The following is a 6,032-nucleotide window of genomic DNA, read 5'->3' as shown; positions in this document are numbered from 1 at the left end:
TCTTCCCAGTGAGGGTGAGGGAGCCCTGGGACAGGCTGCCCAGGGGGTGTGGAGTCTCCTTCTCTGGAGAGATTCCAGCCCCTGTCCTAGGGACCCTGCTTTGGCAGGGGGTTGGACCCCATGGGCTCTGGAAGTCCCTTCCAACCCCTCCAGCTCTGTGATTCTGTGAAACACATCTAGAAAGCCCTGTGAAGCTGCAGTTGTTCCCTGCCATGCCTGCACACTGTCAATCCATGCAGCCCAGGTGACGATGCAAGGACAGGGAATAGACTCGGCTCTTGTTCTGTCACCACTCCTCCTGCTCCTCCTTCAGCAGAGACAAACCACATATCGACCTTCTCCCACAAACCCCTGTTCTGAGCCAGCAGTAAAGTAGGAAAATGGGTTTTTTTTCCCCCCAAATCTAATTTGAAACATGATGACTGGACCACTCTCAAACAGCTTCCAACTCAACAAGAAAGAAACTTCACAGAGTGCTTGGCAGGAGCCTCTGTACATAATTTAGATCATAATCAGATGCATTAACACATTTTATATGGATCTCATGGGGGCCAAGAAGACGAGGTGTGCTGGGTAATTTCTTTCCAGATTTCTTTACCTGATTGTTTATTACTCTTGGGGACTTCATTTGTGGTTCAAATGTCACCGGCAGAATCCTGCTGCTTTAGAGGAGCTGGTAGCAAGGCTTCAGGTAACCTAATTGGGGGTGTTATCATCAATCTTTTCCATCTGTGCCAAGGGGAGGATGGAGAAGAGTACGTGGGGAGGAAGAGAGGCAAGAGGGACAAAAGCAAGGACCCAACTCTGTAAATTGCTCAGGTTCCCTGGTGCCTGCAGCTCGGTGGGAGGGAAGGTGCTGAGAGTGCTGGATGAGTAGCGTGCTTCCTGCTGAGTACAATCAGGAGCTCTGCTTTGAGAGCTGCACAGGGGGAAGCACTCCCTCCCCACCTTTTCATTGTAGCTGTTAAACATAAGCAGCTCTAATTTTATAAAGCTGCTGAAAGCTTTTCAGTGCAGAGGAGCCCTCGTGTGTCATTCATGTTGCTTCATTGTTTTGCCGTGAATCCGCCCATGCCAACAGCAGCCTGATTGGGAAATCTCTCCTTTGACAGAAGATTTTATTGCTGCTTTGGGAAATGATGGTTTTGGATTTCTCTCTGCTCTGCTGGTTTGTAGTATCCCCTCAGAAGGTGGGAGGTGAAGTTCCCTGTCACTTCAGCATCTCCCGAAGTAGTAACCCTTCCCATATGCTCCATGGGAATCTGTTTGTTACTCAGTGCTGTGAACTAGTGTGACATCAGGATTCCCAATCCTTTCCTAGATGTTGGTTGATGAGGCCAGGCTCTGCTCTGACACACACAGCTGGGGGTTTGGAGCCTGGGTGCTGGGACTCTCTTGCCTGGGGTGTAACCCACCCTACAGTGGCCCCCTGTTCACCCACACCATCCCCAGCCGTGGGCTGGGGTTGGCACAACCAGGAGGATGGATGTGGCCTTTGTGTTGAGGAAGGGGAGAAAGTTTAAGGGCAGGGAAGTGGCTGGATCACACTGGCTGTGCTCAGGGCCAGGGAACAGGAGGATGATCAGGCATATCCTTGTGGGTACCAAAACCATAGAGCCCCTCTTTCCTTTTCTCCTCATGATACAGAACTGAAAGCCACTCCTAACTGTAAAGCCAGGGTGGGTGTTGTATTTGCATGGTGCTTTGGGTGTCGTGTTGCAAAGGCAAACCCACGTAGCCAAAACAGGTTTGGGTGCAGAAGATCCTTCAGAGGCCAAAGGAGAAGCACTGATTTCTGTTTGCCTCTTTCTTTGTATGTTTTTACCTTCCTAATTGTTTCTCTACAGTGTTTTCCCAGGTGATGATGAAACTCAGCATCCCAGACTAAGCTGGGATGGGAAAGTGGCTTTCACAACAGAGCGTAACGATGATGAAAGGTAGAAGTGTCCTTCAAAGTCAGAGATGATTGGGTTGTTGACTTCCTTTTCACACACCAAGTGACTGTCTTGCACCAGTAGCACCAGTGTGATGTGCTGTTGAAATGTTGATGGGGAGAAGGGAGACAGTGAAGAGCTGAGGCACCAGATGCCGTTCCCACAAGCACCTGCCTTTCCCTGGTTTTCCAGCTGAGTACTAAGGAATGGCATTGCTTGCAGGATGTCTTGCCCCAAGGTATGAAAGTTATGGTCTCTGGGCTCTCCTAACAAACTCTTTCACCTCCATCTGCTGCTTATTTTGAGACAGGAGAACATCAGAGCAGGCTGATACAGGCTCCAAAGGGGTTCTGTGGCCGGCGTGCACAGGAGGGAGGAAATAATCCCCAGTCCTTTGCTATTTATAGCTGGCTCAGGAGCAGTTTCCTTGCTTCCAGTGCCCAAATTACTGGCTGTGACCAATGTATTCTCCTGAGGTCAGCAGCACATACAGTGCCTGACTTGTCTTGACAAGCTTGAGGGGTTATGGGTTCAGCCGATGAAGTCGGTGCAGCGGGATGCTGGTTTGGCCAGGGTATGGACACATTGCTTGGTTGGGCAGTGGAAGGACTCCAGCTCTGGGGCTCTCAGCCTCTCAGTGTGGTGAAGCAAAAGGAGTGGGTTGTTTCTTCTTTGCTTAAGATCTGCCTGGGTTGGACATCAGCATTACTGATGTCCAACCTGTGTGTGTAGCGAAACGCTGTGTCTGTTCAAACAGTCGCTCAGCTGAAGCTGTTGGATTCCCCCTCTGTCTGGAGGGGATGTGCTGCTGACTTAGAACCAGAGAAGGTGAGGAACTTAGGGGCTTTTTTGCCTCATTTCAGGTGAATCTAATGTGCTGTTTGGTGGATGCTGTTGAAGGGATGCTGTTGGAAGGGGGATGCTGTTGAAGGGATGCTGTTGGAAGGTGGATGCTGTTGGAAGGGGGATGCTGTTGGAAGGGGGATGCTGTTGAAGGGATGCTGTTGGAAGGTGGATGCTGTCACGAGGAGGGGTGTGGACAGAAATAAAGCAGAATGGGAAAGATGGAACACAAACTCTGCTGTTCTCTTCTAGTTGTTATCCATCTGGCAGTAGGATCCTGGCTGTTGTGTGTGTGTCTGGTTGCCCTCCTCTGGTTGATACTAGAATAACTTCCCTATAGCCAAGCCTTTTTTTCCCCCCAAGATCAATGTGTTCCTTCAGATGGACTTTGAAGAGAGTCAGAAGCCTGTTAGATGCAGAGATGAGTTGTTGAGAACAGTGCAACTTCTCACTCTTCACCTGTAAAGTCACCCTGGGCAAGAGGCAGCTTCTGAGCTGCTGAAGCAGGAGTTGACCAGTGCTGATGGACGTGTAGAAGCAAACTCTGCCACTTAAATGCAGCCAAGGTTTGCAGAGGGGTGCAGGTGCTTGAAGTAGGGTAGCCAGGGCTTGGAGAGGCTGCAGACACAGGCTGCTGCATGACACAGCTCCAGGCAATCCATCAGCATGTCCCCATGGGAGTCTCTTTCTCTGGAGAGATTCCAGCCCCATCTGGATGACACCCTGTGCACCCTGTCCTAGGGACCCTGCTTTGCCAGGGGGATTGGACCTGATGGGCTCTTGTGACTCTGTGATGTTCACACCTGAAAACAGGCAGCATACCCCTTGCTCCTGGTTGGAGGAGTGGAGTAGGCTCGAGTTAGACATCAGGCTGAGAATTATGGGGCAGTCTTAATTACAAAATCCTTTGCTGACCTTCAGGTTTATGAAAAGCATCTAGAAGTGAGTTTATCAGCACTTAGGCAGCTGTTACAGCAGAGCAGCAGAGGCTTCGAGGATTTAAGGGAACTGTGGCCAGCACTTGTGGTTTCCACTCTGGTGTGTTCTGCGTGTCCTTGAAGGTTGCTGATGTTCACTAAGCTGGATGAGCCTGGTCAGCAAAACCAGCAACTTGTGGTTTGGAGGGTTTTTTTTTCTCTTCTTTCTGGATCAGAACCAGCAAAGTGAGGGAGATGGTTGTGTACCTTGTAAAACCATATTGGGGGTGAAAAGATCTTGCTCTGCACGTGAAACCCTTGGGAGTACCAGTATACTGTGTACTGGGAGCTATAGATTGTTGTCTTCTGTGGATTTGGGTGGGAGCTGTTAGAGTAAGGTGAAAGGAAAACAGAATCCTGGAATGTTAGGAGTTGGAAGGGACCTCGAAAGCTCATCTAGTCCAACCTCTTGCCAGAGCAGAGGGGCTCCAGCCCTCCCATCATCTCTGGGGCTCCTGGGGACTGGCTCCCACAGCTCCATGTCCTCCTTGTCCTGGGGACGCCCGAGCTGGAGGCAGCGCTGCCGGGTGGTCTGTGTCCCAGAGTGGAGCAGAGGGACAGAATCCCCCTTTCCAGCCCTGCTGGTCCCACTGCTGGGGATGCAGCCCAGGACATGGGAGGCTCTCACTTCTGCCAGTACACACTACTGGCCCACAGGGAACATCTAGCACCCCAGCAACCCAAGTCCTTCTCAGGGCTGCTCTCCATCCATCCATTCATCTCCCAGCCTATATTGATGCTGGGGACTGCCCCAATCCCTGGGCAGCCTCTTGCCCTTGTTGAACCCCATGAGATTCACAAGGACCCGCTCATCAAGCTTGTCCATGTCTATCTGTCATCTACCAAAGCAGTCACTTGTTTACAGAAGACAATCTCATTAGTGAGCTTCAGTTTGCCCCCAGTACATCCATGCTGTGTCCAGTTACCTTCTTGCCCTTCATAGGAACAACTTCCAGGAGGAGTTACTCATCCACCCCTGCTCGCAGAGTTGAGCTGGCACCAAGATGCTGTGCAGGGAGATGGGCAGGGTATGTGTGGCCTTAACAGTTGTGTTGTTGTCCTCTTTCTTCCTACCTCTGAGGTGTAAATACTCTCAGGAGCGAGTTTGTATTGTTCAAGGTAAGGCTCTGGAAGCTTCCTGCAGATAACCTTGGCTTCCTCTTGACTTGCTGCCCCTGGGCTTTCATTGCCTTGGCTAATAAAGCCTTTACAATGGCTCAGAGACACTTAAAGTCATTTAGTGTTTAAATAAAGGGATTCATTTCAGGCATCCTGCTGCTAAACTCCTAGGGCTGAGTTTGGAAAAAGTCTGTTTTCCCTGGGAGGTGTGAACAGGCTCTGGAAACCAGTGAACTTCTCTCAGCTGAATGGGCTGTAACTCCTCGCGTGGAGCTGCCGAACTCTCGGGCATGGATTTGCTCTTGCCAGGCATCACGAGCAAGTACGTCAGGTCCATGAAGAAGAAATAAAGAGGGGTCTTCAGCATGATGTTAGGAAGGGGTGGTAGGAGTGCCTGCCCTTCAGACCTTCTCCTGATGTTGATTTTATTGATGATTTGATTTTATCTGTCCTAAGGACCCTGCTTTGGCAGGGAGGTTGGACCCGATGATCTCCGGAGGTCCCTTCCAACCCCTACAGTTCTGTGATGGAGTCAGTATTTTAACATCTCTGTGCCTTGGTTTCCCTGCCTGTAGATCACTCAGGGTGTTCAAGGCCAAGTTGGATGGGGCCCTGGGCACCCTTGTGTATCTCCAGGCCTGGAGGTTGGTGTCCCTGCCTGTGGCAGGGGGTTGGAGCTCTGTGATCCTTGGGGTCCCTTCCAGCCCAGCCCAGTCTGGGATTCTATGTTTCCTTCTGGGTTATTGAGGACTGTTTGGCCATCACATACAAAATGCTGTCAAGGTAGGGTGCCAAATGAATACAAAGGATTTTATTTTTAGTGCCTTTTGAAATCTTGGGACTTTTTGTTCTCCCTTTTATCCCTCTCTTTCTTTTTAATCACGTGATATGGAAATAAACTCCACTGCAGCTGTTGCTGGAGAAGAATCATTAGGCCCATCCAGCTGGCTCTCTTGGGGCCAGAGCAGGATTGTTCCCCTACGATGGAAAATTCAAAAGTATTTTATCTCCTTTAGTCTCATGTGTGTGGAGTGATGAGTGCCTTTCACTTCTGTCAGCTCTCTTCATCGATCCAAATGGGAAGAGCTATTTTAGGAGGCTGCAAGTAAACGGACATTGGGCACCACGGAGAAGGAGCTGGGTTATTTTTGGAAACCCA

Source organism: Gallinula chloropus (assembly GCF_964237585.1).
Source record: "Gallinula chloropus genome assembly, chromosome: 3".
In the NCBI taxonomy this organism is placed as follows: domain Eukaryota; kingdom Metazoa; phylum Chordata; class Aves; order Gruiformes; family Rallidae; genus Gallinula; species Gallinula chloropus.
This window is presented reverse-complemented; position numbering follows the sequence as displayed.